This window comes from Rhinolophus sinicus, linkage group LG12, assembly GCF_036562045.2.
Source record: "Rhinolophus sinicus isolate RSC01 linkage group LG12, ASM3656204v1, whole genome shotgun sequence".
NCBI lineage: Eukaryota > Metazoa > Chordata > Mammalia > Chiroptera > Rhinolophidae > Rhinolophus > Rhinolophus sinicus.
Genome location: NC_133761.1, coordinates 65,793,493 through 65,804,972, shown reverse-complemented (window position 1 = coordinate 65,804,972; position 11,480 = coordinate 65,793,493). Strand labels below are relative to the sequence as shown.

Genomic DNA, 11,480 nt, shown 5'->3' with positions numbered 1-11,480 from the left:
ATTTCCATAGCCAAGGGGCTTTCTCCAAACAGTGCCTAACATTCATTTTCAAAAGGAATGCCCTTTCCTTTCTCTCGTTTCTCTGGACAGATGGCCCTTTTAGACTCCACTTCTTTCTCTTCTCCCTCTTGGGACTGCTGAAGGAAGCCCCATCCAGCCCCCATCCAGAAAATGGCCTTGGTCATCGTCACATGGAGCTAGCAGGTAGCTCCTTGACCTAGGAATGGAAAGGACATTGGCTCCCAGGAGTTTCTAAGCCTTTTGAGAAAGACCAACTGCCTCCTCCATCACAATGCTGACCCTTCTCGTTCTCCTCAACACAATTTCCGGAGAGGGAATCACCTGGCCACAGAGAATGTTCTTTTACATCCTAGGAGCTATCCACACCTCCCAGGATCCAGGGACAGTGCTGCGTAGGGCACCACAGTTAGAGCACCGCCAACTTGGGGAAACAACATAATACTATGTAATACTTGACCTAAAATGAACAATAGAAGTCACCATCCATGGGACTATTAGAACCTCACTGGGCTTCTTTCCACTTATTTTAGTTTAGAATGGCTTTTGTTTTGAATTGAATGTGGGAGAAGGCACCAGAGCCTTTCTATTGCTTTAAAACATTTCCTGGGGCCACAAGCAGAGACCAAAGCAGAACCCTGGGATGTTCAAGAATCTTTCAGGTTCAGGCAGGAGAACAGGCTGAGAGTCCACTCTGCATATAGCCAGGCTTCCAAGTGGGCAGCAGCCTCGTTGTACGGAACAGTTTCCAAGGGCAAGAAAAGGCTTCCTGGGGGCTACTGTTCCCAGAGGGAGCAGAGAAAATCTCTGTGGGCTCCTAGCCCAGGTCGGACACTGATGCCCAGGGCGGGCACTGATGCCCAGGGCTTTCATAGCAGAGAACGAACGCTGTGGGTGTAAAGCTAACAAACTGTTCTAAGAGAGGTCCACCCAGGAAATGGCGTAACAAACAGAGGAGTGAAATGTGTGTGGGGGTGGGAAGAATGGTTTAATTAAGACGTCTTACACGGCCTGACCCCCAGTCAGAATGATTTAAAGTTTTCATTGAGAGAACAGATGGAAGGTGAGAGTGGCTCTTGACACAGAGTGCTACTTCCTGGACCCTCAGATGCTGCACCAGATAGCGTTCTATCAACCTCCTTGTAGCTCAAGATATAAATAAAAGGAAGAACGTCTTCAAACTCTTCTATCTGCCAGCAACTTCAGTTGGGTCGCTAACACCGAGGAGAAAACAGTAGGAGTACTGAGGCTACGAGAAAATCAACAGCTACTAATGTCACCCGGTCACTACTATTTATTTAATGGAACAGTCATTATTTTCTTTCTTCAACATATGTGTCTGATAATGAAGCAAAAAAGACAAAAAGAAAGAAAAAAGAGGAAAATAACTATCAGTGCACCACCTTAGAAAAACACAAACATTTGCTAGCTTTTTTCACTTTATTGATGTTCTTTTAATATATGTACTTAAAGTCAAGTTTAGTGCTCAGACACCAACAGCCCAGAGAGCAAACCCTGAATTAGGGTGTTTGTTTGTTTTTTAAGTAAGGTTCAATTAGATGGAGAACAGAGATGAAATTGTTGTCAAACATAAAAATAGGAATTGAACTGCTTCTTTTTAGATGGATCTTTAACATTGACTTGACCATATGGACACTGCAGAAGAAATAAAACAAATTATTACAGAATTACTTAACAATCATTTCGGAAAAGTACACCACTTCTCATGATGGAAAAAAGAGACTGCTAATCATGTTACAAAGATCATTTGATCTGCCAGGTCCTGCAGGCTAAGAGGAGAATAATGGCAACCTTTGGTAAATAATCCTAATTAAGTTCCAAGAATCACTTCCTAAATGCATCTTTCCAGCTTTAAGAATTTTACTGTCAAAGAGTCATTCTTAGAAAGTCCTCACTTCCCCAATGTATGCAAAGCTCTCGTGCATTTCATTAGAAACAGCTAATGGCACAGGTAGGAACATACAAAAAAGCGAAGGCTCAGTTTTTCAATGCTGACTACATTTAATACATGCATTGAGTGCTACACCCTAATTATAAAGTGGGTCAGTTAAAGGAAGTAATACCTTCTTGCCCCAAAACACACACTCAAAGGAGTTTGTAGACAGAGGTTGTTGGTATCTGTTTATAATCTTAACTCCATAACAACTGACCTGACTAGGATGCTTAGTTGTTCTGTAGAACACATTCCATTTTCTGCTCAAAACGGAAGGAGTTAGCTCATCTGAACCAGTGAATGTAGAGACACATATAGTCACTGAAATATCCATTTTAGGAAATGTACAGCAGAGAACGAGAAAGAGAGAGGGAGGAGGAGGAGGAGGAGGAGGAAGAGAAGGAAGGAAGGAAGGGGGAAGGAAGGAAGGGAGGAAGGGAGGAAGGAAGGAAGGGAGGAAGGAAGGGGGAAGGAAGGAAGGAAGGGAAGGAGGGAGGGAGGGAGGGGAGGGGAGAAGGAGGGAGGGAAAAAAGAACAAAGAAAGATGATCATTGTCATTTAAAGGAAAGCCACCCACCTCTCAATGCTGGGCAAGTTTCAACTGATTCAGCTAATAATGAAGAAAAAATGCTTCCTGGGATCTAGTTTGCAATATTCTAGCTCCTTTTCCTGACCTCTTTGTCCTTGCCTAGTGAACACAACTGATTTAAAACCTCATGAAAAGTTTCCTTGTAATAAAGAACTCCCATGGATTTCAAATCACAGCATTTCAAGGAACTGATGGTCACAGTGAAATGCTAGCAAGTTCCATTAACTTTAAAAGCCCTGAGTTGGTCCTAAGGACTTCACTGCCCTTGGCTAGAGTGGCTTGTGAAAAGTGCACTCCAGGTCTATTTAGCTGTTTTATTTGACTTGTTTTTCAAATAATAGGTATTTATGAAGTCACAGAAGCACCGCAAACTACCGCTCTAATGCGAGAATTTGCTACTCACGTGTCTGCAGGCAGAGCCACAGCACTTCCCTCTCTGCAAGTGGGCGACCTGCGTGAGCACCATGTAGCCGGTGGCTGGATCCACATAGCTCAGCTGGCCGGCCTGACACACAGGGGGATAAAACAATTCATTGGCTTCGGTATTCATCCTGTCCGCTCACCACAAGCTCTACTCACAGAGCCCTGCAGACTTTGCATGAAACAACATGACACTGCTTCCCGGCAATTCTGGTGGCCCTTGCTTTAATTGCATTCCAATGTTATATGCAATCCAACTTCATGTGACAGGAGGAGAAAATATACAGTTTGAGAAAAATGAGAAGTTGATGGAAACACAAGAACTCCTCTATGCCCAACAACTATGCAGCCGTCACTCAGGTATGTTTCATTCAGTTTCCAGGTAACACGGTTAATAACAGGTGATTTTGGTGATTTTAAGAGCTTAAGAGGCTGAAAATGAACTTTCACTCAGAAGGTGCACTTGCAATTTCAGTGCTTAAAATATGTGGATAATGATTTAAACTTACAGAGAAGGTGCTAATAGAAACCAACAGTTGTCGTAGAAAAGTATTACCCTCTCTATTATTGAACACTTTTCTTTACTTTCATGATGTGTGACTATACTGAACATTCTACACTATTTTCTTTCGTTCTTTTTTTGGACTGTTGTTAGTTCTGTTTTTAAGCAAAAAAAGAAACAGCATTGTTTTAACATATTGACACACTGCTTTCATGACTACAGCACTCAGATGTCTAGGAAGCACACTCCACCTCCATTCAAACGTGGTTTTAAACTATCCCAAGCGTGTTGTGGGAAGGCAAAGAAATAATGTGAGCTCTTTGGGTTTCGGCCATGTGGGTGAAGTTAGAGGAACTTTGTCCCGCGTCTTTTATAGACTCCTTTCACCATGCAGCAACCCCATCACTTGCGTGTGGAACCTTTTCATTCAGACACACATGAAACTTGGATGTCTTCTAACATCTATTTTTGGATGTGCCGCAAAGTACTTCTTCAGAGGGTCTTCCTTCATGGTCGAATATTTTATTCCGGTTGAGGTTTTACCCAACCATGCTTCATGAATCAAGGGTGGCGCAAAAGGACAAGTGGAGTTCAGGTCTAGGTTTACTCGAAGGCATTCCAGCAAAGCCAGACCAGGGCAGCAGAAAGCCGGCGAGCGAGTCCCAAGGCCAGTTCAAGGGCCTCCCAAACCCTCAAGAACGACAGAAGCAGATTACATGAAACTGGGTAGAAACACTATTTTGGAATGAGTGACTGTCAAGACCTCATGTCTTTATTTACAAAGCCCATGTATGAAGACTAGGAAAACATACACACACACACACACACACACACAGGGAACCCCGTTAGCAGCTTTCTTTTCACTTTTCATAGCTTCTGAGTCTTCTGAGAGCTATTATCTGGCCACCTGGAAGCCTAAGATTGCTCCTGCGCCCGCTCTTCTGCTCTCCTTGCGGACTGAGAGACGTTGGGCTTGTTGGCTGCCCATACAAACTTAATTTGTCCAGGAGACGAGCCTCAGGTAACGGTGATAATGAAGCTGCCACAAGAGTGTTGACAGTTTGACTGGAGATGCATATGGCACAGGGAGGAAGGGCGGAGCCCGTTCGCCTGACCTGTGGATGTGGACGGAGAAGCACCATGAGGGCGTTCTGATTTGTTGAAAGAGGAAACAACAAGCTGGTCTCCTGGAGAGTCACCCTGTGACAATGACACTGATGACACAGTGACGATGTCCTGAGTGAGAAAAAGCTTCTTTCCTTCCCAAGGCTGATCGAACCTGTCTTTATATGCCACTGGTGTGTGCTCTAAAAAGAATGAAATTTTTGGTTTATATTTACCATATTTATACTGTGAAGTATGGGAACAAATCACACGTTATTTTAAAAACAGTATAAACAAGAACAATCAGAAGCTGCCAGTCATTTCTGGATGAATCTTTATGCAGAAGTTTTAACACTTGGAAAAAAAAAGTCAACTTCCAAGGTCTTCCTCCAGTTTTTTGGCTCAATCCACAGCAGATAACACTATTCCTATACCGACTGGTCACACACGATGTATTAAATGGGTAGCCTTCATTCATATCGTTTTTGTATCTTGTTATAAAACTCACTTGGTCTCTCGAGATAATAAAAATATAGCCATGCTACCTTTAAAGCCCTGTCGTCTGAGCTGGCAGAAAGTGTGAGGGCGATGGTAGGTTTTGATATTGGTGCCAACAGGCAACTGTCAACTCCCCCAAAACAGAAGAAAACACAGCTCAACTTTGTTCAGGCAGAATGTCAACGCCTGCCTACAGTTTCCGTTGTCATTATGCTCCGTTGAAGTGGAGGGGAAGGACGAAAGGAAAATTAAGCTTTTGGTAGCAAAAATTAAAATAAATTTACGTTTTACTTTTTCATTAGTAGAATCATTAGATGGCAATGTGTTTAACCGATAACGCAGATAAACAACAACTTTCCCTGTAACTTTTCAACTCCTCTACCTCCTCAATCAACTCCTAAACACCTAACACCAACACACACACACACACAGACAGACACACACACACACACACACACACACACACACACGATGGGTCCCACACTGCGACTGGAGTTTAGCTCAGAAACGAGTCCCGCTCATACTCAGGACAGACAGACGTTAACTCTTAGCCCGGAATGAGAAACTGGCCAGTTTTCAAACGAAGTGGTCGGAGCGGGCAGTGTACGCGCCATCAGAAGCCAGAAGCCTGACAGCACCGCCCCGGTACCTCGCCAGCTGCCGGGGACGCGCAGGCGCACTGACCCTGGAGCCCAGCGGGTCGGGCAGAAGGGTTCCTACCGCGCAGGCGCACGGACCCTTGGGCCTCCAGGGCGGGGCGGGGCGGAGGGGCCTCACCGCGCAGGCGCACAGGCCCGGGGCGCTGGGGCGGGGCGGGGCCTCACCGCACAGGCGGCCGCGTGCAGGTCCGCGATCCGTCGGTCCGTGGGCGTTAACTCTTCGCGTGCCGGACGCCTCGCCGCTCCCTCCGGCCTGTCCCGCACGCTGGGCCCGGAGCCGCCGCGGTCCCCTTCAGAAGCGGAGCAGAGGGTGACGCTGACGGGCTGTCGGAACCCTGGTCCAACCCAGACAGGCCTTGGCGGCGGGGCGGCGGGAAGCTGCCTCCCGAGCGCGGCGCCCGCCAGCGCGGGGACCCGCATGGCCGCCATGGCCGCCGCGGGCCGCAGGGCGGGGCCGGGCGGGGAAGGGCGCGCGGACCGAGGCGGCCCAACCGCCAGCCCGCGGGCCGCGAAGCAGGGTGGACTCGTTAGGCCGCCGAGGAAGCGCCGACGCTCCGCGGGGACGAGGGAGGACGCGCGTTGGCGACCTCCGGGCCTGAACGCTCAGTAGTGCGTTTCTCTTCTGAGACGGAGCGTGGACACTTTTTCTCTCGCGTCAAACGAGACTTGAGATGGCTCAGCATAACCGGCACACGCGTCAAGAGGCCACGGAGGGCTCAGCAAAGCCGAGGGCTGTTCGTGGTCCGCTCGGCCCGTCCGGGAGGGGCTGAGCGCCCGCAGGTGACAGGTACGAGGAAGCACGTGGGAGCCGGGCCTGTGGCCCCGCCTGAAGTGAGGACCCAAAGTGGAATCAAGCACTGAGTCAGAGGTGCTTTCCGTCTGAAAGATGAAAGTTACCCAGATACCCCCACAAATTGAATTTGAGGAAATTAGCACAAGCCCAGGAGGTAATTCTAGGTGTTAGAATTAAATTATCACTTTTTTCGCCCCCACCCCCGAGACCCCCCCATTCTCAGCCTGGGTTTTCTGAAAAGGAGGGTTGGAGAGGAGCCGTTTTGTGAGGGTTCCGTTGTGAAAAACTGAGGGCGAGAGTAGATTCTTGAGCTGTGCAGAAGGATGACAAAGCCACCAGAGACCATCACCACCCCTTTTTGGGCATCTGCATTTACCATGCAATCCTGTAATCACATTGGGAGTTTCTTAGTAGGTACCGACTGGAACAATCCTATTGGTCCGTTAATAATCTCCTAGTGAAGCCTGTTTTGCAAATCTATTTCCTTTGTGTTGGAATAAGTTATCAGGATCCAGAGACTCTGGTCTGAGAAGAGTTTAGAACCTGGAAGTCTAAGGAGGGACCCTAGGGAAAGCCACGGAAAGGTGGGGCCAAACTTGAGATCACCAAAACAAGCTCCTGCGATTAGAAAAGGGAATTCACCATAAATCAGGTGTGTGTGTGTGTGTGTGTGTGTGTGTGTGTGTGTGCATGCATGTATACATATGTTGCCAAACAAAAATCTTGTCTGGAAGTTCAGATTGATTGCAGTTGTTTTTAAAATTGAGCACGAGGACCTATTAATAGATCACCACATTAATTCAAAGGGTGGGGACAGCATTGTACAAAAATGAAATAGACTAGGCCGGGTTTATACAGAAAAAGTCACCTAGGACATTTTTACGTGGAACTTGTTTTGGTGGATGAGAGGATGGGTGGGAATGTAGAGGGTTTGAGCAAGGGAGACATTTGTGGTAACAGTTCTGTGTTCTGGTCGTGATAACAAGTTTATATGTGTGATCAGGTACGGAACTTACATACCTTTTTCCAAAGTTGAATTCCTGGTTCTGATATTGTGCTGTAAGTATGTAAGTTGTAGCCATTGGGGAAACTGGGTGAAGGAACATCTTTGGACCATCTTTGAAACTTCTCGTGAATCTATAATTATTTCAAAATTTAAAATTGTAATTTTAAAAGAAAGATGTAAAAATAGGTTTCAGATCCCTTGGTAAGGCAGATGACTGAATTAACCAGAGCCTTTCCCTGTTTCCTCCATTCCCAGCTTTAAAAATCATCCGGTTTAGTTACGGCCTCTGGGCATTTGGGCTGTGTTTTACTGTTCACATGTTACCTGGGTGGGCATTCTTATAGATACCTATCTTCAAAATATAATCACAGCCGGAAAGATGTAAAGTAAGAGTTGATCAAGTATGTTAGTATTAAAAAGTTCCAACTATTTGATTAGAGTATTTAGACATTGATTGAATTACCTGCCCCTTCAATTCCATTTATCTTTATACTTTAGGTATCAGTTCACATCATGTGACTCTGATTTACTGTCTCATTTTATAAGCCTCCTCACGGTTTGACCTTTACCTTATTCTGTCTAGCGTGTATGTGTTCATTTCTTCTGATTCTCTGCACTCTGAGTAGACAAAAGTAAGAAAGGGGGGCACAAAGTTCCACCTGAGAATGGTTAAGTCCGCACTTTTATTTATAGCACGTTCACCTGTAGACGAGCTCTAGAAAGAGTTGTTTTGTGCCACGTCTCTGTGCTGTGTCCTGTTACACGATGGGGGGGGTGTTTTGTGATCCTTCTCATCATTTGAGATGTTTATGTTGATAACGAGTATGTTTGTTACTCTGGGGAGAGGAGGGGAGGAGATTGGAGAGATGCATTCCCCTAAGTTTCATTGATATTAATTTTTAAGTTGTCATGTTAGGCCTTTCTAGCTCACAAGACACAGCTTAATCTGGTTACAATAAAAGGAATTTGCACATATAACCACGAAGCTTGGTTGACTGGGGCCTCACGGACAGGACCAGAGCTCTCCCCACTTTTCCGCTGTCTCTCTCCAGTGCGGACTCCTTTCCAGGCAGGCTCTTTCTCGGTGGTGAGAGATGGCTGCAAGCAGCTCCTAGGCTCCGTCCTTTCACAGCCTTGTCCAGCTCAGAAGAGTCACGTTACGAAGCTCTGTGACAAGAAGAAACCCTGTTTTGCTCCCCTCCAGTCCTAACAGCCTTCTGCCCCGTGTCCTCTCCTCACCCTGGTTCTTGAGCCCGGCAGGGCCCGTCCCTGTGTGCTAACTGCCTGTGTGCAGACCCATGGCTCACAATGGCCTGTGTTGACGCTGGGCCACGGTTAACAAGTGACTTGCAAAGGCAAAAGAAACTCGTTTTAGTATTTACAATTGAACTGTTTACCACTTAAAACATTTTCTTTGTCCCTCTGGTTTCCTTCTAGATGTCCTTCCTTTAATCTCCCACAATGATTTGCTCCATTTTAGCTATTTGTATGTTGTAAATTTTTTCGCATTGTTTTCCCACTAGATCACAAGCCAGTAGGAAACATGTCATTTCATCTTTGTATCTCTGCTGCCCACCTTGTACTTTCATTTACAGAACTGCGACACTTAGTAATAAATAATGAATTTTTTAATCGATAAATGAGTCAGTGATTCTTTGTTCTCAGATACACGTTAACTACATTTCATATGAAATCTTAAAATTTACATTCTGTATATAATGCCAATTTGAAAATATTTACTATATATTGTTGCAAATAAATACTTAAAAAGCTAGGTGATAAAGATACTAACTGAAATGTTATTGAACTGTATTTATTAAATACAGTTGGGCCATTTTACTGACAAACAGGACAGAGGCATACATTATCAAATTATCTAAGCCTGGCAATGCTGCCTCTAATAAGTGTTACCTTTGAATGAATTATGAACATATTGCACTGTTAGTGGGAAAATGAGAGCGGGAGTCAAAGGTCTACCCACGTCTCTCGTGCATACCCTGCCTGTTGCGCACAGTTCTGTTTGGACACTGATTTATATATTTGATGTTTGTCACACAGCTGAATGGTGTGTGATGACATGTCATTCTCCATGTAGAGTGCATTTTCACTATCAATTCTTATGACTGAGAGCAAATGTTACATGCCCCTAAGGTGGCCTGTAGGGAATCTTTGTTTCATTTCATCGGATATCCAATAGCACACTTTGTTTCCCAGAGCTGGCCTTGGAACATTCTGTCGGGAATTACAACATTTCAACGCGCGAACCGAATTTCCGGTGGCTACCAGTGAGTGCCCCGCGCCCAGAGCACTCCTGCGTCTGGCCCTAGCTTTCCAGTTCGTTCTTGTTCTCTTGGACGAGCTGCAGATGAGCTACATGACGTAAAGGCACCGAGCCGTTTCATGCTTTCTTCCACCCTCTCCTGCATCAGTGGACAGTAGTCTGGCTTCTGCCCCCACTGCCAACGTAAAGCGCAAGCGACCTGCTGGCTAAGTCCAGTGCGCTCGTCCTGTACCTTCCTAAGACCCGTGCGTCTCCCCTTCTTCGGCCCTCCGTGGCCCGCTCACTGTGCAATACTCCACAGGTGCTTTTACCTACGCTTATGGTTTTAATCTGTCACCTCCATGCTAATGACTCCCAGATCTCAGCACCAGGGTCAGCGCTCGTGAGAGCCACACGCCTGTGTCCATCCGCCTGCTGGACAGCCGCGCTTAACGGTACCCGCAAGCCACCACGTCCACAATGGACTTAGTCATCACTCCCTTTGAACCTCACTTCCCTGTTTTCTTTCTCTTTTCAAGGCACAGCTAATTCCGAGCTCTTAGATCCTTGACTCCACAACTTCTCATCGCCACGTCTGACCAGTGTCACTCATCTAGGTCTCAGACCAGCCCTCCTTGGCGTCTGTCATTGTTCTCGTTCAGTTGGTCATCGTTCTGTCCCCAGGACTACAAGCAGAACGAAGGGTTCACTGACACGGTAATGATAAGTAAATACATAATGCCCACGTACTCCCTCTCACGGCTGGTCTTCCGGTTAGACTTCGTGATGTCACCTATTCTGGCCAAAGTGTTCCTCATCGCCGAGCGGTGACGTTTCCCCCCTCAAAGCCTCAGCCCATCTGTCCCCTCCTCTAAGCTTTCCCTGACTGCTCGCTTTGCTCATTGTTCCCCAGCCACCGCCTCAGCGCCCCCACAGTATCCCAGCATGTCTCTGCATTTGCACTTTCTTAGTTTTATGTTTATGAGGGCTCTTACTGGCAGATTGTGAGGTCTTTAAGGGTAAAGACTCTTAATTATCTTTGTATCTCTGGCAGCATAGTACACAATGCTAAAAAAGAAATGCTTGTTGAAATGAATAATGAATAAAGGCAGGAAAACCCCACATCTGCGTTACCTAGTAAAGAAATGATACAAATGCATTTTCCCCTAATGTTTTATGATTAAGAGTCAGTATTGGGTTTTAGCAACACATTGGTTGTTCTTAGGCTATTGTTCTGAGACATGCTAGGTTAAGGTAACAAGGGAACTGTGATTTTACTTGGCAACCTGTTTAGTAAGTTCCCCCGCCAACAGTCATTGAATTAATGGTAAGTGCAGTGTATGGGCTGCATTTCAAATGAATTCAGTTTATGTTGACAGTGACGTGTAGCCTCGTTAACCCTGAACAATCATTCCAATTACAAACTACACGCACACGGTCACTGCCACATAAAGTCTCCAGACTAATTACTTCTTGTCCTTTTGTTATGCAAGTATTTGAAATGAAAACTACTCTTATGTGTATTCAATACGAACAGTGTAATTCCCAGGAAGAACATTACTAGAAAAGAGCAAGAACGGAATCCCACTTTTACTTTGTTACAACAGATGGGTTCGTATCGTGCTTTTAAAATGAGAGGGATGTCACTGCGCTGGTGTATTTGCCACATAACAACAC

At 45.8% G+C, this 11,480-nt stretch overlaps 2 long non-coding RNA genes across 10 annotated transcripts in view; one reads left to right on the top strand and one right to left on the bottom strand.

Moving 5' to 3' along the window:
• Positions 1–1,011: 1,011 nt before the first annotated feature.
• On the bottom strand, positions 1,012–6,536 carry LOC109457709 (uncharacterized protein C1orf53). Of its 4 annotated transcripts, none has more exons than XR_012490928.1 (4): positions 5,910–6,533; positions 2,965–3,066; positions 2,190–2,293; positions 1,445–1,674 (listed from the first exon to the last, which is right to left on the bottom strand). It is a non-coding gene; the product is annotated as an uncharacterized protein C1orf53 (long non-coding RNA). The 4 variants fall into 4 exon arrangements; XR_012490927.1 differs by having other exon boundaries at positions 2,190–2,260; XR_012490926.1 differs by lacking the exons at positions 1,445–1,674; positions 2,190–2,293 and adding an exon at positions 1,012–1,357 and having other exon boundaries at positions 5,910–6,536.
• A 16-nt stretch (positions 6,537–6,552) lies between these two features.
• The window catches only part of LOC109457789 (uncharacterized), a 31,018-nt gene continuing 26,090 nt past the window's right edge, over positions 6,553–11,480 (top strand). For all 6 annotated transcript variants that reach the window (XR_012490930.1, XR_012490931.1, XR_012490932.1 and 3 more), the window contains exons 1-2: positions 6,553–6,691; positions 10,343–10,520. This is a non-coding gene — a long non-coding RNA (uncharacterized LOC109457789). The remainder of the gene's footprint in view (positions 6,692–10,342; positions 10,521–11,480) is intronic.